Source organism: Oncorhynchus keta, unplaced genomic scaffold (assembly GCF_023373465.1).
Source record: "Oncorhynchus keta strain PuntledgeMale-10-30-2019 unplaced genomic scaffold, Oket_V2 Un_contig_14738_pilon_pilon, whole genome shotgun sequence".
Taxonomy (NCBI): Eukaryota; Metazoa; Chordata; class Actinopteri; order Salmoniformes; family Salmonidae; genus Oncorhynchus; species Oncorhynchus keta.
Window position 1 is genome coordinate 4,896 of NW_026278916.1, and position 25,001 is coordinate 29,896.

The following is a 25,001-nucleotide window of genomic DNA, read 5'->3' on the forward strand; positions in this document are numbered from 1 at the left end:
CTTCCCGTCTCTGTCTCTCTTCCTCCTTCCTGTCTCTGTCTCTCTTCCTCCTTCCTGTCTCTGTCTCTCTTCCTCCTTCCTGTCTGTCTCTCCTCCTCCTTCCTGTCTGTCTCTCCTCCTCCTTCCTGTCTGTCTCTCCTCCTCCTTCCTGTCTCTGTCTCTCCTCCTTCTTCCTGTCTCTGTCTCTCTTCCTCCTTCCTGTCTGTCTCTCTTCCTCCCTCCTGTCCCTGTCTGCCTGTCTGTCTGTCTCTCTTTGTCCTTCCTGTCTGTTTCTCTTCCTCCTTCCTGTCTCTGTCTCTCTTCCTCCTTCCTGTCTGTCTCTCTTCCTCTTTCCTGTCTCTGTCTCTCTTCCTCTTTCCTGTCTCTGTCTCTCTTCCTCCTTCCTGTCTCTGTGTCTCTTCCTCCTTCCTGTCTGTCTCTCTTCCTCCTTCCTGTCTGTCTTTCTTCGTCCTTCCTGTCTCTCTTTCTTCGTCCTTCCTATCTCTCTTTCTTCGTCCTTCCTGTCTCTCTCTCTTCGTCCTTCCTGTCTCTGTCTCTCTTCGTCCTTCTTGTCTCTGTCTCTCCTCCTCCTTCCTGTCTCTGTCTCTCTTCCTCCTTGCTGTCTGTCTCTCTTCCTCCTTGCTGTCTGTCTCTCTTCCTCCTTCCTGTCTCTATCTCTCTTCCTCCCTCCTGTCCCTGTCTGCCTGTCTGTCTGTCTCTCTTCCTCCTTCCTGTCTCTGTCTCTCTTCCTCCCTCCTGTCTCTGTCTGTCTGTCCTCCACCAGAGAGGAAGTCTTCTAAGAAGCGTGTGTATGACGAAGAGGAGGATGAGGAGGAGGCGATGGGCAGTGAGTCCCAGGAGGCCATCCCTGCAGCGGCCGGTAAAACGGTGGATGAGTCGGCCATCAAGCTGGACGAGTACGGGGCTAAAGACTACCGGCTGCAGATGTTGCTGAAGAACGACCACGGATCACGACCTCTCTGGGTGGTGAGACTGACAGATTACGTTACCAGAACTCTGTTCTGACTGTCGTACCTGTGAACTCTGGGTCGTACCTGTGAACTCTGGTTAGACTGTCGTACCTGTGAACTCTGGGTCGTACCTGTGAACTCTGGTCAGACTGTCGTACCTGTGAACTCTGGTTAGACTGTCGTACCTGTGAACTCTGGGTCGTACCTGTGAACTCTGGTTAGACTGTCGTACCTGTGAACTCTGGGTCGTACCTGTGAACTCTGGTTAGACTGTCGTACCTGTGAACTCTGGGTCGTACCTGTGAACTCTGGTTAGACTGTCGTACCTGTGAACTCTGGGTCGTACCTGTGAACTCTGGGTCGTACCTGTGAACTCTGGGTCGTACCTGTGAACTCTGGGTCGTACCTGTGAACTCTGGTCAGACTGTCGTACCTGTGAACTCTGGTTAGACTGTCGTACCTGTGAACTCTGGTTAGACTGTCGTACCTGTGAACTCTGGTTAGACTGTCGTACCTGTGAACTCTGGGTCGTACCTGTGAACTCTGGTTAGACTGTCGTACCTGTGAACTCTGGGTCGTACCTGTGAACTCTGGTTAGACTGTCGTACCTGTGAACTCTGGGTCGTACCTGTGAACTCTGGGTCGTACCTGTGAACTCTGGGTCGTACCTGTGAACTCTGGGTCGTACCTGTGAACTCTGGTCAGACTGACGTACCTGTGAACTCTGGTTAGACTGTCGTACCTGTGAACTCTGGTTAGACTGTCGTACCTGTGAACTCTGGGTCGTACCTGTGAACTCTGGTTAGACTGTCGTACCTGTGAACTCTGGGTCGTACCTGTGAACTCTGGGTCGTACCTGTGAACTCTGGTCAGACTGTCGTACCTGTGAACTCTGGTTAGACTGTCGTACCTGTGAACTCTGGGTCGTACCTGTGAACTCTGGTTAGACTGTCGTACCTGTGAACTCTGGGTTGTACCTGTGAACTCTGGGTCGTACCTGTGAACTCTGGGTCGTACCTGTGAACTCTGGTTAGACTGTCGTACCTGTGAACTCTGGTTAGACTGTCGTACCTGTGAACTCTGGGTCGTACCTGTGAACTCTGGTCAGACTGTCGTACCTGTGAACTCTGGTTAGACTGTCGTACCTGTGAACTCTGGGTCGTACCTGTGAACTCTGGGTCATACCTGTGAACTCTGGTCAGACTGTCGTACCTGTGAACTCTGGTCAGACTGTCGTACCTGTGAACTCTGGGTCGTACCTGTGAACTCTGGGTCGTACCTGTGAACTCTGGTCAGACTGTCGTACCTGTGAACTCTGGGTCGTACCTGTGAACTCTGGTTAGACTGTCGTACCTGTGAACTCTGGTTAGACTGTCGTACCTGTGAACTCTGGGTCGTACCTGTGAACTCTGGTTAGACTGTCGTACCTGTGAACTCTGGTTAGACTGTCGTACCTGTGAACTCTGGGTCGTACCTGTGAACTCTGGGTCATACCTGTGAACTCTGGTTAGACTCTCGTACCTGTGAACTCTGGTCAGACTGTCGTACCTGTGAACTCTGGGTCGTACCTGTGAACTCTGGTTAGACTGTCGTACCTGTGAACTCTGGGTCGTACCTGTGAACTCTGGGTCGTATCTGTGAACTCTGGGTCGTACCTGTGAACTCTGGTTAGACTGTCGTACCTGTGAACTCTGGTTAGACTGTCGTACCTGTGAAATCTGGGTCGTACCTGTGAACTCTGGTTAGACTGTCGTACCTGTGAACTCTGGGTCGTACCTGTGAACTCTGGTCAGACTGTCGTACCTGTGAACTCTGGTCAGACTGTCGTACCTGTGAACTCTAGGTCATACCTGTGAACTCTGGTTAGACTGTCGTACCTGTGAACTCTGGGTCGTACCTGTGAACTCTGGGTCGTACCTGTGAACTCTGGGTCGTACCTGTGAACTCTGGTCAGACTGTCGTACCTGTGAACTCTGGTTAGACTGTCGTACCTGTGAACTCTGGTTAGACTGTCGTACCTGTGAACTCTGGTTAGACTGTCGTACCTGTGAACTCTGGTTAGACTGTCGTACCTGTGAACTCTGGTTAGACTGTCGTTCCTGTGAACTCTGGGTCGTACCTGTGAACTCTGGTCAGACTGTTGTACCTGTGAACTCTGGGTCGTACCTGTGAACTCTGGTTAGACTGTCGTACCTGTGAACTTTGGTTAGACTGTCGTACCTGTGAACTCTGGGTCGTACCTGTGAACTCTGGTTAGACTGTCGTACCTGTGAACTCTGGGTCGTACCTGTGAACTCTGGGTCGTACCTGTGAACTCTGGTCAGACTGTCGTACCTGTGAACTCTGGGTCGTACCTGTGAACTCTGGGTCGTACCTGTGAACTCTGGTTAGACTGTCGTACCTGTGAACTCTGGTTAGACTGTCGTACCTGTGAACTCTGGGTTGTACCTGTGAACTCTGGGTCGTACCTGTGAACTCTGGGTCGTACCTGTGAACTCTGGTTAGACTGTCGTACCTGTGAACTCTGGGTCGTACCTGTGAACTCTGGTCAGACTGTCGTACCTGTGAACTCTGGTTAGACTGTCGTACCTGTGAACTCTGGGTCGTACCTGTGAACTCTGGGTCATACCTGTGAACTCTGGTCAGACTGTCGTACCTGTGAACTCTGGTCAGACTGTCGTACCTGTGAACTCTGGGTCGTACCTGTGAACTCTGGGTCGTACCTGTGAACTCTGGTCAGACTGTCGTACCTGTGAACTCTGGGTCGTACCTGTGAACTCTGGTTAGACTGTCGTACCTGTGAACTCTGGGTCGTACCTGTGAACTCTGGTTAGACTGTCGTACCTGTGAACTCTGGGTCGTACCTGTGAACTCTGGTTAGACTGTCGTACCTGTGAACTCTGGTTAGACTGTCGTACCTGTGAACTCTGGGTCGTACCTGTGAACTCTGGGTCATACCTGTGAACTCTGGTTAGACTCTCGTACCTGTGAACTCTGGTCAGACTGTCGTACCTGTGAACTCTGGGTCGTACCTGTGAACTCTGGTTAGACTGTCGTACCTGTGAACTCTGGGTCGTACCTGTGAACTCTGGGTCGTACCTGTGAACTCTGGGTCGTACCTGTGAACTCTGGTTAGACTGTCGTACCTGTGAACTCTGGTTAGACTGTCGTACCTGTGAACTCTGGGTCGTACCTGTGAACTCTGGTTAGACTGTCGTACCTGTGAACTCTGGGTCGTACCTGTGAACTCTGGGTCGTACCTGTGAACTCTGGGTCGTACCTGTGAACTCTGGTCAGACTGTCGTACCTGTGAACTCTGGTTAGACTGTCGTACCTGTGAACTCTGGTTAGACTGTCGTACCTGTGAACTCTGGTCAGACTGTCGTACCTGTGAACTCTAGGTCGTACCTGTGAACTCTGGGTCGTACCTGTGAACTCTGGGTCGTACCTGTGAACTCTGGGTCGTACCTGTGAACTCTGGGTCGTACCTGTGAACTCTGGTCAGACTGTCGTACCTGTGAACTCTGGTTAGACTGTCGTACCTGTGAACTCTGGGTCGTACCTGTGAACTCTGGGTCGTACCTGTGAACTCTGGTTAGACTGTCGTACCTGTGAACTCTGGTTAGACTGTCGTACCTGTGAACTCTGGTCAGACTGTCGTACCTGTGAACTCTGGGTCGTACCTGTGAACTCTGGTTAGACTGTCGTACCTGTGAACTCTGGGTCGTACCTGTGAACTCTGGTCAGACTGTCGTACCTGTGAACTCTGGTTAGACTGTCGTACCTGCGAACTCTGGTCAGACTGTCGTACCTGTGAACTCTGGTCAGACTGTCGTACCTGTGAACTCTGGTCAGACTGTCGTACCTGTGAACTCTGGGTCGTACCTGTGAACTCTGGTTAGACTGTCGTACCTGTGAACTCTGGTTAGACTGTCGTACCTGTGAACTCTGGGTCGTACCTGTGAACTCTGGTTAGACTGTCGTACCTGTGAACTCTGGTTAGACTGTCGTACCTGTGAACTCTGGTCAGACTGTCGTACCTGTGAACTCTGGTTAGACTGTCGTACCTGTGAACTCTGGGTCGTACCTGTGAACTCTGGTTAGACTGTCGTACCTGTGAACTCTGGTTAGACTGTCGTACCTGTGAACTCTGGTTAGACTCTCGTACCTGTGAACTCTGGTTAGACTCTCGTACCTGTGAACTCTGGTTAGACTGTCGTACCTGTGAACTCTGGTTAGACTGTCGTACCTGTGAACTCTGGTCAGACTGTCGTACCTGTGAACTCTGGGTCGTACCTGTGAACTCTGGGTCGTACCTGTGAACTCTGGGTCGTACCTGTGAACTCTGGGTCGTACCTGTGAACTCTGGGTCGTACCTGTGAACTCTGGGTCGTACCTGTGAACTCTGGGTCGTACCTGTGAACTCTGGGTCGTACCTGTGAACTCTGGGTCGAGTTTTCCTCCGATGTTTGTAAACAGTCTAAATGTAAACAAACAGTGTATATCCTCATAACATGGTTCAATCTATAATATAGATGTCATTGATGGTCAGTCCCTGCATCCAGAACGCAGGATATGAATCTGACAGTGGCTCCAGGAGTCTGATTCTTCCCTCGGCTTTTCATCATGGTACCAGACCAGGAGTCCTGGAGTCAGGCTGAGGATCGATAGTAGGAAGAGAGGTTCTAGTCTCTGGTACTGACTGGATTGTACCATCATGGTACCAGACTCTGTAGTAGGAAGAGAGGTTCTAGTCTCTGGTACTGACTGGATTGTACCAACATGGTACCAGACTGTTCCCTGTTAACAACTCCATTGACACCCCTACACCCCTACACTACACCCCTACACCCCTATGCTTTCATGACACATAAAGTAATGCAACAGTAACCACCACATTTAAATATTCAACATATTTTTACCACCCCTTCTTCGTCTCTCTGTCTGTCTCTCTGTCTCTGTCTCTCTCCTCTCTGTCTCTCTCCTCTCTGTCTCTCTCCTCTCTGTCTCTCTCCTCTCTCTCTGTCTCTCTCTCTGTCTCTCTCTCTGTCTCCTCTCTGTCTCTCTCCTCTCTCTCTGTCTCTCTCCTCTCTCTCTGTCTCTCTCCTCTCTCTCTCTCTCTCTCTCTGTCTCTCTCTCTCTCTGTCTCTCTCCTCTCTGTCTCTCTCTCTCTCTCTCTCTCTCTCTCTGTCTCCTCTCTGTCTCTCTCCTCTCTCTCTGTCTCTCTCCTCTCTCTCTGTCTCTCTCCTCTCTGTCTCTCTCTCTGTCTCTCTCTCTCTCTGTCTCTCTCCTCTCTCTCTGTCTCTCTCTCTGTCTCCTCTCTGTCTCTCTCCTCTCTCTCTGTCTCTCTCCTCTCTGTCTCTCTCTCTGTCTCTCTCTCTCTCTGTCTCTCTCTCTGTCTCTCTCTGTCTCTCCTCTCTGTCTCGTCTCTGTCTCTCTCCTCTCTTTCTCTCTCCTCTCTATCTCCTCTGTCTCTCTCCTCTCTATCTCTGTCTCTCTCCTCTCTCTCTGTCTCTCTCTCTGTCTCTCTCCTCTCTCTCTGTCTCTCTCTCTGTCTCCTCTCTGTCTCTCTCCTCTCTCTCTCCTCTCTTTCTCTCTCCTCTCTATCTCCTCTCTGTCTCTCTCTCTGTCTCTCTCTCTCTCTCTCTCTCTCTCTCTCTCTCTCTCTCTCTCTCTCTCTCTCTCTCTCTCTCTCTCTGTCTCTCCTCTCTGTCTCCTCTCTGTCTCTCTCCTCTCTTTCTCTCTCCTCTCTATCTCCTCTGTCTCTCTCCTCTCTATCTCTCTCTCTCCTCTCTCTCTCTCACTCTGTCTCTCTCTCTCTCTCCTCTCTGTCTCTCTCTGTCTCTCTCCTCTCTGTCTCGTCTCTGTCTCTCTCCTCTCTGTCTCTCTATCTCTGTCTCTCTCTGTCTCTCTCCTCTCGATCTCCTCTCTGTCTCTCTATCTCTCTCTCTCTCTCACCCCTCCTCCCCGTCCCGACAGGCTCCAGATGGACACATCTTCCTGGAAGCCTTCTCTCCAGTGTATAAGTATGCCCAGGACTTCCTGGTAGCCATAGCAGAGCCAGTGTGTCGTCCGGTCCACGTTCATGAGTACAAGCTGACAGCCTACTCCCTCTACGCTGCTGTGAGCGTCGGTCTACAGACCTCAGACATCGTGGAGTATCTCCAGAAACTCAGCAAGACATCTGTACCGGACGGCATCGTGCAGTTCATTAAGGTCAGTTAGGAGAGGAGGAGGAGGAGGAGGAGGAGGTGGTACAGGGGTCTGTAGGGGGAGTCTGTAGGGGGGAGGGGTCTGTAGGGGGGTGTCTGTAGGGGGGGATCTGTAGGGGAGGGGTCTGTAATGGGGTGTCTGTAGGGGGAGTCTGTAGGGGGAGGGGTCTGTAGGGGGGGGGGGGTCTGTAATGGGGTGTCTGTAGGGGGAGTCTGAGTGATGTCTGGTGTCTATTGAAGCTGATGAATGTCCTCTTTCAGCTCTGCACTGTGAGCTACGGCAAGGTGAAGCTGGTGCTGAAACACAACCGGTAGGCTGAGACAACTCATTAATATATATATATATACAACCGGTAGGCTGAGACAACTCATGAATATATATATATATATACAACCGGTAGGCTGAGACAACTCATTAATATATATATAAATACAACCGGTAGGCTGAGACAACTCATTAATATATATATACACAACCGGTAGGCTGAGACAACTCATTAATATATATATATATATATACACAACCGGTAGGCTGAGACAACTCATTAATATATATATATATATATACACAACCGGTAGGCTGAGACAACTCATTAATATATATATACATACACAACCGGTAGGCTGAGACAACTCATTAATATATATATATACATAACCGGTAGGTTGAGACAACTCATTAATATATATATACACAACCGGCAGGCTGAGACAACTCATTAATATATATATATATACACAACCGGTAGGCTGAGACAACTCATTAATATATATATACATACACAACCGGTAGGCTGAGACAACTCATTAATATATATATATACATAACCGGTAGGCTGAGACAACTCATTAATATATATATATATACAACCGGTAGGCTGAGACAACTCATTAATATATATATATATAACCGGTAGGCTGAGACAACTCATTAATATATATATACACAACCGGCAGGCTGAGACAACTCATTAATATATATATACACAACCGGTAGGCTGAGACAACTCATTAATATATATATATATATATATACACAACCGGTAGGCTGAGACAACTCATTAATATATATATACATACACAACCGGTAGGCTGAGACAACACATTAATATATATATATACAACCGGTAGGCTGAGACAACTCATTAATATATATATACACAACCGGTAGGCTGAGACAACTCATTAATATATATATATACACAACCGGTAGGCTGAGACAACTCATTAATATATATATATATACACAACCGGTAGGCTGAGACAACTCATTAATATATATATATACACAACCGGTAGGATGAGACAACTCATTAATATATATATATACAACCGGTAGGCTGAGACAACTCATTAATATATATATATACACAACCGGCAGGCTGAGACAACTCATTAATATATATATATACACAACCGGCAGGCTGAGACAACTCATTAATATATATATATACAACCGGTAGGCTGAGACAACTCATTAATATATATATATATACAACCGGTAGGCTGAGACAACTCATTAATATATATATATATATATATATATATATATACAACCGGTAGGCTGAGACGACTCATTAATATATATATATACAACCGGTAGGCTGAGACAACTCATTAATATATATATATACACAACCGGTAGGCTGAGACAACTCATTAATATATATATATATATATATATACAACCGGTAGGCTGAGACAACTCATTAATATATATATATATATATACAACCGGTAGGCTGAGACGACTCATTAATATATATATATACAACCGGTAGGCTGAGACAACTCATTAATATATATATACACAACCGGTAGGCTGAGACAACTCATTAATATATATATATACACAACCGGTAGGCTGAGACAACTCATTAATATATATATATATATATATACACAACCTGTAGGCTGAGACAACTCATTAATATATATATACACAACCGGTAGGCTGAGACAACTCATTAATATATATATATATATACACAACCGGTAGGCTGAGACAACTCATTAATATATATATATACAACCGGTAGGCTGAGACAACTCATTAATATATATATATATATATACAACCGGTAGGCTGAGACAACTCATTAATATATATATATACACAACCGGTAGGCTGAGACAACTCATTAATATATATATATATATATACAACCGGTAGGCTGAGACAACTCATTAATATATATATATATATACACAACTGGTAGGCTGAGACAACACATAAATATATATATATACACAACCGGTAGGCTGAGACAACTCATTAATATATATATACACAACCGGTAGGCTGAGACAACACATTAATATATATATATACACAACCGGTAGGCTGAGACAACTCATTAATATATATATACACAACCGGTAGGCTGAGACAACACATTATATATATATATATACACAACCGGTAGGCTGAGACAACACATTAATATATATATATACAACCGGTAGGCTGAGACAAATCATTAATATATATATACACAACCGGTAGGCTGAGACAAATCATTAATATATATATACACAACCGGTCGGCTGAGACAACACATTAATATATATATATATATACACAACTGGTAGGCTGAGACAACTCATTAATATATATATAAACACAACCGGTAGGCTGAGACAACACATTAATATATATATATACACAACCGGTAGGCTGAGACAACTCATTAATATATATATATACAACCGGTAGGCTGAGACAACTCATTAATATATATATATATATATACACAACCTGTAGGCTGAGACAACTCATTAATATATATATATATACACAACCGGTGGCTGAGACAACTCATTAATATATATATATACAACCGGTAGGCTGAGACAACACATTAATATATATATATATATACAACCGGTAGGCTGAGACAACTCATTAATATATATATATATACACAACCGGTAGGCTGAGACAACTCATTAATATATATATACATACACAACCGGTAGGCTGAGACAACTCATTAATATATATATATACATAACCGGTAGGCTGAGACAACTCATTAATATATATATATATACAACCGGTAGGCTGAGACAACTCATTAATATATATATATATAACCGGTAGGCTGAGACAACTCATTAATATATATATACACAACCGGCAGGCTGAGACAACTCATTAATATATATATACACAACCGGTAGGCTGAGACAACTCATTAATATATATATATATATATATACACAACCGGTAGGCTGAGACAACACATTAATATATATATATACAACCGGTAGGCTGAGACAACTCATTAATATATATATACACAACCGGTAGGCTGAGACAACTCATTAATATATATATATACACAACCGGTAGGCTGAGACAACTCATTAATATATATATATATACACAACCGGTAGGCTGAGACAACTCATTAATATATATATATACACAACCGGTAGGATGAGACAACTCATTAATATATATATATACAACCGGTAGGCTGAGACAACTCATTAATATATATATATACACAACCGGCAGGCTGAGACAACTCATTAATATATATATATACACAACCGGCAGGCTGAGACAACTCATTAATATATATATATACAACCGGTAGGCTGAGACAACTCATTAATATATATATATATACAACCGGTAGGCTGAGACAACTCATTATATATATATATATATATATATATATATACAACCGGTAGGCTGAGACGACTCATTAATATATATATATACAACCGGTAGGCTGAGACAACTCATTAATATATATATATACACAACCGGTAGGCTGAGACAACTCATTAATATATATATATATACAACCGGTAGGCTGAGACAACTCATTAATATATATATATATATATATACAACCGGTAGGCTGAGACGACTCATTAATATATATATATACAACCGGTAGGCTGAGACAACTCATTAATATATATATACACAACCGGTAGGCTGAGACAACTCATTAATATATATATATACACAACCGGTAGGCTGAGACAACTCATTAATATATATATATATATATATACACAACCTGTAGGCTGAGACAACTCATTAATATATATATACACAACCGGTAGGCTGAGACAACTCATTAATATATATATATATACACAACCGGTGGCTGAGACAACTCATTAATATATATATATACAACCGGTAGGCTGAGACAACACATTAATATATATATATATATACAACCGGTAGGCTGAGACAACTCATTAATATATATATATACACAACCGGTAGGCTGAGACAACTCATTAATATATATATATATATATACAACCGGTAGGCTGAGACAACTCATTAATATATATATATATATACAACCGGTAGGCTGAGACAACACATTAATATATATATACAACCGGTAGGCTGAGACAACTCATTAATATATATATACACAACCGGTAGGCTGAGACAACACATTAATATATATATATACACAACCGGTAGGCTGAGACAACTCATTAATATATATATACACAACCGGTAGGCTGAGACAACACATTAATATATATATATATACACAACCGGTAGGCTGAGACAACACATTAATATATATATATACAACCGGTAGGCTGAGACAAATCATTAATATATATATACACAACCGGTAGGCTGAGACAAATCATTAATATATATATACACAACCGGTCGGCTGAGACAACACATTAATATATATATATATATACACAACTGGTAGGCTGAGACAACTCATTAATATATATATATACACAACCGGTAGGCTGAGACAACTCATTAATATATATATATACACAACCGGTAGGCTGAGACAACTCATTAACATATATATATATATACACAACTGGTAGGCTGAGACAACTCATTAATATATATATATACACAACCGGTAGGCTGAGACAACTCATTAATATATATATATATATACAACCGGTAGGCTGAGACAACTCATTAATATATATATATACACAACCGGTAGGCTGAGACAACTCATTAATATATATACACAACCGGTAGGCTGAGACAACTCATTAATATATATATACACAACCGGTAGGCTGAGACAACTCATTAATATATATATATACAACCGGTAGGCTGAGACAACTCATTAATATATATATATATACACAACCGGTAGGCTGAGACAACTCATTAATATATATATATATATACACAACCGGTAGGCTGAGACAACACATTAATATATATATATACACAACCGGTAGGCTGAGACAACTCATTAATATATATATATACAACCGGTAGGCTGAGACAACTCATTAATATATATATACACAACCGGTAGGCTGAGACAACTCATTAATATATATATATACAACCGGTAGGCTGACACAACTCATTAATATATATATACACAACCGGAAGGCTGAGACAACTCATTAATATATATATATACAACCGGTAGGCTGAGACAACTCATTAATAAATATATATATACACAACCGGTAGGTTGAGACAACTCATTAATATATATATATATATATACACAACCGGTAGGTTGAGACAACTCATTAATATATATATATATATACACAACCGGTAGGCTGAGACAACTCATTAATATATATATACACAACCGGTAGGCTGAGACAACTCATTAATATATATATATATATACACAACCGGTAGGTTGAGACAACTCATTAATATATATATATATATATACACAACCGGTAGGCTGAGACAACTCATTAATATATATATATACAACCGGTAGGCTGAGACAACTCATTAATATATATATACACAACCGGTAGGCTGAGACAACTCATTAATATATATATATATATACACAACCGGTAGGCTGAGACAACTCATTAATATATATATACACAACCGGTAGGCTGAGACAACACATTAATATATATATATATATACACAACCGGTAGGCTGAGACAACTCATTAATATATATATATATATACACAACCGGTAGGCTGAGACAACTCATTAATATATATATATATATACACAACCGGTAGGCTGAGACAACTCATTAATATATATATACAACCGGTAGGCTGAGACAACTCATTAATATATATATATACACAACCGGTAGGCTGAGACAACACATTAATATATATATACACAACCGGTAGGCTGAGACAACTCATTAATATATATACAACCGGTAGGCTGAGACAACTCATTAATATATATATATACAACCGGTAGGCTGAGACAACTCATTAATATATATATACACAACCGGTAGGCTGAGACAACTCATTAATATATATATATATATATACACAACCGGTAGGCTGAGACAACACATTAATATATATATACACAACCGGTAGGCTGAGACAACTCATTAATATATATATATACAACCGGTAGGCTGAGACAACTCATTAATATATATATATACACAACCGGTAGGCTGAGACAACTCATTAATATATATATACACACAACCGGTAGGCTGAGACAACTCATTAATATATATATACACAACCGGTAGGCTGAGACAACTCATTAATATATATATATATATATACACAACCGGTAGGCTGAGACAACTCATTAATATATATATACACAACCGGTAGGCTGAGACAACTCATTAATATATATATATATATATACAACCGGTAGGCTGAGACAACTCATTAATATATATATACACAACCGGTAGGCTGAGACAACTCATTAATATATATATATACACAACCGGTAGGCTGAGACAACTCATTAATATATATATACACAACCGGTAGGCTGAGACAACTCATATATATATATATATACACAACCGGTAGGCTGAGACAACTCATATATATATATACACAACCGGTAGGCTGAGACAACTCATTAATATATATATATATACAACCGGTAGGCTGAGACAACTCATATATATATATATATACACAACCGGTAGGCTGAGACAACTCATTAATATATATATATACACAACCGGTAGGCTGAGACAACTCATTAACATATATATATATACAACCGGTAGGCTGAGACAACTCATTAACATATATATACATACAACCGGTAGGCTGAGACAACTCATTAATATATATATACACAACCGGTAGGCTGAGACAACTCATTAACATATATATATATACAACCGGTAGGCTGAGACAACTCATTAATATATATATACACAACCGGTAGGCTGAGACAACTCATTAATATATATATACACAACCGGTAGGCTGAGACAACTCATTAACATATATATATACACAACCGGTAGGCTGAGACAACTCATTAATATATATATATACACAACCGGTAGGCTGAGACAACTCATTAATATATATATACACAACCGGTAGGCTGAGACAACTCATTAACATATATATATATACACAACCGGTAGGCTGAGACAACTCATACATATATATATATATATATACACAACCGGTAGGCTGAGACAAATCATTAATATATATACACAACCGGTAGGCTGAGACAACTCATTAATATATATATATATATATACACAACCGGTAGGCTGAGACAACACATTAATATATATATATATATATATACAACCGGTAGGCTGAGACAACTCATTAATATATATATACACAACCGGTAGGATGAGACAACTCATTAATATATATATATATATATATATATATATACAACCGGTAGGCTGAGACAACTCATATATATATATATATACACAACCGGTAGGCTGAGACAACTCATTAATATATATATACACAACCGGTAGGCTGAGACAACACATTAATATATATATATATATATATATACAACCGGTAGGCTGAGACAACTCATATATATATATATATACACAACCGGTAGGATGAGACAACTCATTAATATATATATATACATACACAACCGGTAGGCTGAGACAACTCATATATATATATATATATACAACCGGTAGGCTGAGACAACTCATATATATATATATATATACACAACCGGTAGGCTGAGACAACTCATATATATATATATATATATATAACCGGTAGGCTGAGACAACTCATATATATATATATATACACACAACCGGTAGGCTGAGACAACTCATTAATATATATATATACACAACCGGCAGGCTGAGACAACTCATTAATATATATATATACAACCGGTAGGCTGAGACAACTCATTAATATATATATATATACAACCGGTAGGCTGAGACAACTCATTAATATATATATATATATATATATATACAACCGGTAGGCTGAGACGACTCATTAATATATATATATACAACCGGTAGGCTGAGACAACTCATTAATATATATATATACACAACCGGTAGGCTGAGACAACTCATTAATATATATATATATACAACCGGTAGGCTGAGACAACTCATTAATATATATATATATATATACAACCGGTAGGCTGAGACGACTCATTAATATATATATATACAACCGGTAGGCTGAGACAACTCATTAATATATATATACACAACCGGTAGGCTGAGACAACTCATTAATATATATATATACACAACCGGTAGGCTGAGACAACTCATTAATATATATATATATATATATACACAACCTGTAGGCTGAGACAACTCATTAATATATATATACACAACCGGTAGGCTGAGACAACTCATTAATATATATATATATATACACAACCGGTAGGCTGAGACAACTCATTAATATATATATATACAACCGGTAGGCTGAGACAACTCATTAATATATATATACACAACCGGTAGGCTGAGACAACTCATTAATATATATATATATACACAACCGGTAGGCTGAGACAACTCATTAATATATATATATATATATACAACCGGTAGGCTGAGACAACTCATTATATATATATATATATATACAACCGGTAGGCTGAGACAACTCATTAATATATATATATACACAACCGGTAGGCTGAGACAACTCATTAATATATATATATATATATACAACCGGTAGGCTGAGACAACTCATTAATATATATATATATATACACAACTGGTAGGCTGAGACAACACATTAATATATATATATACACAACCGGTAGGCTGAGACAACTCATTAATATATATATACACAACCGGTAGGCTGAGACAACACATTAATATATATATATACACAACCGGTAGGCTGAGACAACTCATTAATATATATATACACAACCGGTAGGCTGAGACAACACATTAATATATATATATATACACAACCGGTAGGCTGAGACAACACATTAATATATATATATACAACCGGTAGGCTGAGACAAATCATTAATATATATATATACACAACCGGTAGGCTGAGACAAATCATTAATATATATATACACAACCGGTCGGCTGAGACAACACATTAATATATATATATATATACACAACTGGTAGGCTGAGACAACTCATTAATATATATATATACACAACCGGTAGGCTGAGACAACTCATTAATATATATATATACACAACCGGTAGGCTGAGACAACTCATTAACATATATATATATACACAACTGGTAGGCTGAGACAACTCATTAATATATATATATACACAACCGGTAGGCTGAGACAACTCATTAATATATATATATATACACAACCGGTAGGCTGAGACAACTCATTAATATATATATATACACAACCGGTAGGCTGAGACAACTCATTAATATATATACACAACCGGTAGGCTGAGACAACTCATTAATATATATATACACAACCGGTAGGCTGAGACAACTCATTAATATATATATATACAACCGGTAGGCTGAGACAACTCATTAATATATATATATATACACAACCGGTAGGCTGAGACAACTCATTAATATATATATATATATACACAACCGGTAGGCTGAGACAACTCATTAATATATATATATACACAACCGGTAGGCTGAGACAACTCATTAATATATATATATACAACCGGTAGGCTGAGACAACTCATTAATATATATATACACAACCGGTAGGCTGAGACAACTCATTAATATATATATATACAACCGGTAGGCTGAGACAACTCATTAATATATATATACACAACCGGTAGGCTGAGACAACTCATTAATATATATATATACAACCGGTAGGCTGAGACAACTCATTAATATATATATATATACACAACCGGTAGGTTGAGACAACTCATTAATATATATATATATACACAACCGGTAGGTTGAGACAACTCATTAATATATATATATATACACAACCGGTAGGCTGAGACAACTCATTAATATATATATACACAACCGGTAGGCTGAGACAACTCATTAATATATATATATATATACACAACCGGTAGGTTGAGACAACTCATTAATATATATATATATATACACAACCGGTAGGCTGAGACAACTCATTAATATATATATATACAACCGGTAGGCTGAGACAACTCATTAATATATATATACACAACCGGTAGGCTGAGACAACTCATTAATATATATATATATATACACAACCGGTAGGCTGAGACAACTCATTAATATATATATACACAACCGGTAGGCTGAGACAACACATTAATATATATATATATATACACAACCGGTAGGCTGAGACAACTCATTAATATATATATATATATACACAACCGGTAGGCTGAGACAACTCATTAATATATATATATATATACACAACCGGTAGGCTGAGACAACTCATTAATATATATATACAACCGGTAGGCTGAGACAACTCATTAATATATATATATACACAACCGGTAGGCTGAGACAACACATTAATATATATATACACAACCGGTAGGCTGAGACAACTCATTAATATATATATATATACAACCGGTAGGCTGAGACAACTCATTAATATATATATATACAACCGGTAGGCTGAGACAACTCATTAATATATATATACACAACCGGTAGGCTGAGACAACTCATTAATATATATATATATATATACACAACCGGTAGGCTGAGACAACACATTAATATATATATACACAACCGGTAGGCTGAGACAACTCATTAATATATATATATACAACCGGTAGGCTGAGACAACTCATTAATATATATATATACACAACCGGTAGGCTGAGACAACTCATTAATATATATATACACACAACCGGTAGGCTGAGACAACTCATTAATATATATATACACAACCGGTAGGCTGAGACAACTCATTAATATATATATATATATATATACACAACCGGTAGGCTGAGACAACTCATTAATATATATATACACAACCGGTAGGCTGAGACAACTCATTAATATATATATATATATATATATACAACCGGTAGGCTGAGACAACTCATTAATATATATATACACAACCGGTAGGCTGAGACAACTCATTAATATATATATATACACAACCGGTAGGCTGAGACAACTCATTAATATATATATACACAACCGGTAGGCTGAGACAACTCATATATATATATATATACACAACCGGTAGGCTGAGACAACTCATTAATATATATATACACAACCGGTAGGCTGAGACAACTCATTAATATATATATATATACAACCGGTAGGCTGAGACAACTCATATATATATATATATACACAACCGGTAGGCTGAGACAACTCATTAATATATATATATACACAACCGGTAGGCTGAGACAACTCATTAACATATATATATATACAACCGGTAGGCTGAGACAACTCATTAACATATATATACATACAACCGGTAGGCTGAGACAACTCATTAATATATATATACACAACCGGTAGGCTGAGACAACTCATTAACATATATATATATACAACCGGTAGGCTGAGACAACTCATTAATATATATATACACAACCGGTAGGCTGAGACAACTCATTAATATATATATACACAACCGGTAGGCTGAGACAACTCATTAACATATATATATACACAACCGGTAGGCTGAGACAACTCATTAATATATATATATACACAACCGGTAGGCTGAGACAACTCATTAATATATATATACACAACCGGTAGGCTGAGACAACTCATTAACATATATATATATACACAACCGGTAGGCTGAGACAACTCATATATATATATATATATATATACACAACCGGTAGGCTGAGACAAATCATTAATATATATACACAACCGGTAGGCTGAGACAACTCATTAATATATATATATATATATACACAACCGGTAGGCTGAGACAACACATTAATATATATATATATATATATATACAACCGGTAGGCTGAGACAACTCATTAATATATATATACACAACCGGTAGGATGAGACAACTCATTAATATATATATATATATATATATATATACAACCGGTAGGCTGAGACAACTCATATATATATATATATATACACAACCGGTAGGCTGAGACAACTCATTAATATATATATACACAACCGGTAGGCTGAGACAACACATATATATATATATATACACAACCGGTAGGATGAGACAACTCATTAATATATATATATACATACACAACCGGTAGGCTGAGACAACTCATATATATATATATATATACAACCGGTAGGCTGAGACAACTCATATATATATATATATATACACAACCGGTAGGCTGAGACAACTCATATATATATATAACCGGTAGGCTGAGACAACTCATATATATATATATATACACACAACCGGTAGGCTGAGACAACACATTAATATATATATACATACACAACCGGTAGGCTGAGACAACTCATTAATATATATATACACAACCGGTAGGCTGAGACAACTCATTAATATATATATACACAACCGGTAGGCTGAGACAACTCATTAATATATATATACACAACCGGTAGGCTGAGACAACTCATTAATATATATATATATATATATATACAACCGGTAGGCTGAGACAACTCATTAATATATATACACACAATCGGTAGGCTGAGACAACTCATTAATATATATATACACAACCGGTAGGCTGAGACAACTCATATATATATATATATACACAACCGGTAGGCTGAGACAACACATTAATATATATATATATATACACAACCGGTAGGCTGAGACAACTCATTAATATATATATATACAACCGGTAGGCTGAGACAACTCATTAATATATATATATATATATATACACAACCGGTAGGCTGAGACAACACATTAATATATATATATATATACACAACCGGTAGGCTGAGACAACACATTAATATATATATATATATACACAACCGGTAGGCTGAGACAACTCATTAATATATATATATACAACCGGTAGGCTGAGACAACTCATTAATATATATATACACAACCGGTAGGCTGAGACAACTCATTAATATATATATACACAACCGGTAGGCTGAGACAACTCATTAATATATATATACACAACCGGTAGGCTGAGACAACTCATTAATATATATATACACAACCGGTAGGCTGAGACAACTCATTAATATATATATACACAACCGGTAGGCTGAGACAACTCATTAATATATATATACACAACCGGTAGGCTGAGACAACTCATTAATATATATATACACAACCGGTAGGCTGAGACAACACATTAATATATATATATATACACAACCGGTAGGCTGAGACAACTCATTAATATATATATATATATATATACACAACCGGTAGGCTGAGACAACTCATTAATATATATATATATATATATATACACAACCGGTAGGCTGAGACAACTCATTAATATATACAGTGCCTTGCGAAAGTATTCGGCCCCCTTGAACTTTGCGACCTTTTGCCACATTTCAGGCTTCAAACATAAAGATATAAAACTGTATTTTTTTTGTGAAGAATCAACAACAAGTGGGACACAATCATGAAGTGGAACGACATTTATTGGATATTTCAAACTTTTTTAACAAATCAAAAACTGAAAAATTGGGCGTGCAAAATTATTCAGCCCCCTTAAGTTAATACTTTGTAGCGCCACCTTTTGCTGCGATTACAGCTGTAAGTCGCTTGGGGTATGTCTCTATCAGTTTTGCACATCGAGAGACTGACATGAGGTTGGATGGAGAGCATTTGTGAACAGCAGTTTTCAGTTCTTTCCACAGATTCTCGATTGGATTCAGGTCTGGACTTTGACTTGGCCATTCTAACACCTGGATATGTTTAATTTTTGAACCATTCCATTGTAGATTTTGCTTAATGTTTTGGATCATTGTCTTGTTGGAAAACAAATCTCCGTCCCAGTCCCAGGTCTTTTGCAGACTCCATCAGGTTTTCTTCCAGAATGGTCCTGTATTTGGCTCCATCCATCTTCCCATCAATTTTAACCATCTTCCCTGTCCCTGCTGAAGAAAAGCAGGCCCAAACCATGATGCTGCCACCACCATGTTTGACAGTGGGGATGATGTGTTCAGGGTGATGAGCTGTGTTGCTTTTACGCCAAACATAACGTTTTGCATTGTTGCCAAAAAGTTCAATTTTGGTTTCATCTGACCAGAGCACCTTCTTCCACATGTTTGGTGTGTCTCCCAGGTGGCTTGTGGCAAACTTTAAACAACACTTTTTATGGATATCTTTAAGAAATGGCTTTCTTCTTGCCACTCTTCCATAAAGGCCAGATTTGTGCAATATACGACTGATTGTTGTCCTATGAACAGAGTCTCCCACCTCAGCTGTAGATCTCTGCAGTTCATCCAGAGTGATCATGGGCCTCTTGGCTGCATCTCTGATCAGTCTTCTCCTTGTAAGAGCTGAAAGTTTAGAGGGACGGCCAGGTCTTGGTAGATTTGCAGTGGTCTGATACTCCTTCCATTTCAATATTATCGCTTGCACAGTGCTCCTTGGGATGTTTAAAGCTTGGGAAATCTTTTTGTATCCAAATCCGGCTTTAAACTTCTTCACAACAGTATCTCGGACCTGCCTGGTGTGTTCCTTGTTCTTCATGATGCTCTCTGCGCTTTTAACGGACCTCTGAGACTATCACAGTGCAGGGGCATTTATATGGAGCCTTGATTACACACAGGTGGATTGTATTTATCATCATTAGTCATTTAGGTCAACATTGGATCATTCAGAGATCCTCACTGAACTTCTGGAGAGAGTTTGCTGCACTGAAAGTAAAGGGGCTGAATAATTTTGCACGCCCCAATTTTTCAGCTTTTGATTTGTTAAAAAAGTTTGAAATATCCAATAAATGTCGTTCCTCTTCATGATTGTGTCCCACTTGTTGTTGATTCTTCACAAAAAAATACAGTTTTTTATCTTTATGTTTGAAGCCTGAAATGTGGCAAAAGGTCGCAAAGTTCAAGGGGGCCGAATACTTTCGCAAGGCACTGTATATATATACAACAAGACAACACATTTATATATATATATATATATTCACCGCTCTATATACATGTTTTATTTATGTGTGTATTGTCTGTACATGTTTTGTGTGTGTGTGTGTGTGTGTCTGTGTGTGTGTGTGTCTGTGTGTGTGTGTGTGTGTGTCTGTGTCTGTGTGTGTCTGTGTCTGTCTGTGTCTGTCTGTGTCTGTGTGTGTGTCTGTGTGTGTGTCTGTGTCTGTGTCTTTGTCTGTGTCTGTGTCTGTGTGATGTCTGTGTCTTCTTCTGTGTGTCAGAGTTGTGTCTGTGTCTGTGTCTGGTCAGACACCGAGCTCATCACTGTGTCACAGCAAGTCAGTCTGTGTCTGAACAGCTAACTGTGTCTGTGTCTGTGTGTGTGTGTGTGTGACAGACAGTGTGTGTGTGTGTCAGGTACTTTGTGGACAGACAGTTCCCAGAGGTGATCCAGCAGTCTTCTTCAGGACAGTGTGATCAGAGATTGTCGTCTCCGAACCGCAGAGGGGACAGACACACAGAGCTCATCACTGACACACACACACACAGCAAGTCACCGACACACACACAACAGCTAACACACACCACACACACACACACACAGACACACACAGACACACGCACACACACAGACACACGCACACACACGCACACACACACACACACAGACACACAGACACACACACACACACAGACACGCACGCAGGCAGGCAGACAGACACAGACAGACAGACAGACACACACACACACACACACGCACGCACGCACGCACGCACGCACGCACGCACGCACGCACGCGTATATTAAAGCCTGTACTGATGTAACCTCCAACCCCTTCCAGATCTCTAAGTCCCTCCAGGACAACGGAGCAGGGGCCTCCACGTCAGCAGGGGCCCCTGAGGGCCAGACGCCAGGAGCCACCCAGGTACCAGAGGACATATTCAGCTACTATGAACAGATGGACAAGGAGGAAGAGGAGGAGGAGGAGACGCAGACCGTGTCCTTCGAGATCCGACAGGTTTGGTTGTGTGACTTGGAAACCGTGTTGGGCCCTGTGGCCCCTTAATGAATTATTGGGCCCTGTGGCCCCTTAATGAAGTGTGGGCCCTGTGGCCCCTTAATGAAGTGTGGGCCCTGTGGCCCCTTAATGAATTGTGGGCCCTGTGGCCCCTTAATGAAGTTTGGGCCCTGTGGCCCCTGAATGAAGTGTGGGCCCTGTGGCCCCTTAATGAATTGTTGGGCCCTGTGGCCCCTGAATGAAGTGTGGGCCCTGTGGCCCCTTAATGAAGTTTGGGCCCTGTGGCCCCTTAATGAATTGTTGGGCCCTGTGGCCCCTTAATGAATTGTGGGCCCTGTGGCCCCTTAATTAATTGTGGGCCCTGTGGCCCCTTAATGAGTTGTGGGCCCTGTGGCCCCTTAATGAAGTGTGGGCCCTGTGGCCCCTTAATGAATTTTGGGCCATGTGGCCCCTTAATGAATTGTGGGCCCTGTGGCCCCTGAATGAAGTGTGGGCCCTGTGGCCCCTGAATGAAGTGTGGGCCCTGTGGCCCCTTAATGAAGTGTGGGCCCTGTGGCCCCTTAATGAAGTTTGGGCCCTGTGGCCCCTTAATGAATTGTGGGACCTGTGGCCCCTGAATGAAGTTTGGGCCCTGTGGCCCCTTAATGAATTGTGGGCCCTGTGGCCCCTTAATGAATTGTGGGACCTGTGGCCCCTTAATTCATTGTGGGCCCTGTGGCCCCTTAATGAGTTGTGGGCCCTGTGGCCCCTGAATGAAGTGTGGGCCCTGTGGCCCCTTAATGAATTGTGGGCCCTGTGGCCCCTTAATGAATTGTGGGCCCTGTGGCCCCTTAATGAATTGTGGGCCCTGTGGCCCCTTAATGAAGTGTGGGCCCTGTGGCCCCTTAATGAAGTTTGGGCCCTGTGGCCCCTTAATGAATTGTGGGACCTGTGGCCCCTGAATGAAGTTTGGGCCCTGTGGCCCCTTAATTCATTGTGGGCCCTGTGGCACCTTAATGAATTGTGGGACCTGTGGCCCCTTAATTCATTGTGGGCCCTGTGGCCCCTTAATGAGTTGTGGGCCCTGTGGCCCCTGAATGAAGTGTGGGCCCTGTGGCCCCTTAATGAATTGTGGGCCCTGTGGCCCCTTAATGAATTGTGGGCCCTGTGGCCCCTTAATGAAGTTTGGGTCTGTGGCCCCTTAATGAAGTTTGGGTCTGTGGCCCCTTAATGAATTGTTGGGCCCTCGGGCCCCTTAATGAATTGTGGTCCCTCCATTAAAATCCCCCCCGCCCTTCTGACAACGGCATGTGGTCTCTTTGCCCCCCCCCCCCCCCGCACCTCTGACAACGGCTTGTGGTCTCTGTTGCCCCCCCTGTGGCCCCTTAATGAGTTGTGGGCCCTCGGGCCCCTTAATGAAGTGTGGTCTCTGTGGCCCCTTAATGAAGTGTGGGCCCTACTATTTACAGTCTGCCATCTCTCCTTACTCTCTGTTGTTACCACACACACACACACACGCGCTGTCTCTCACGTCCCCTCTAATCCTCCCTGCCCTCCA

General features: G+C 40.8%; 1 long non-coding RNA gene and 1 pseudogene across 1 annotated transcript; one reads left to right on the forward strand and one right to left on the reverse strand.

The window, feature by feature from the left end:
* The first annotated feature begins 766 nt into the window (after window positions 1–766).
* The window catches only part of LOC127918732 (general transcription and DNA repair factor IIH helicase subunit XPB-like), a 39,143-nt pseudogene continuing 14,908 nt past the window's right edge, over window positions 767–25,001 (forward strand).
* On the reverse strand, window positions 3,777–4,874 carry LOC127918734 (uncharacterized). The gene is made up of 3 exons (XR_008100685.1): window positions 4,661–4,874; window positions 4,560–4,613; window positions 3,777–3,814 (listed from the first exon to the last, which is right to left on the reverse strand). It is a non-coding gene; the product is annotated as an uncharacterized LOC127918734 (long non-coding RNA).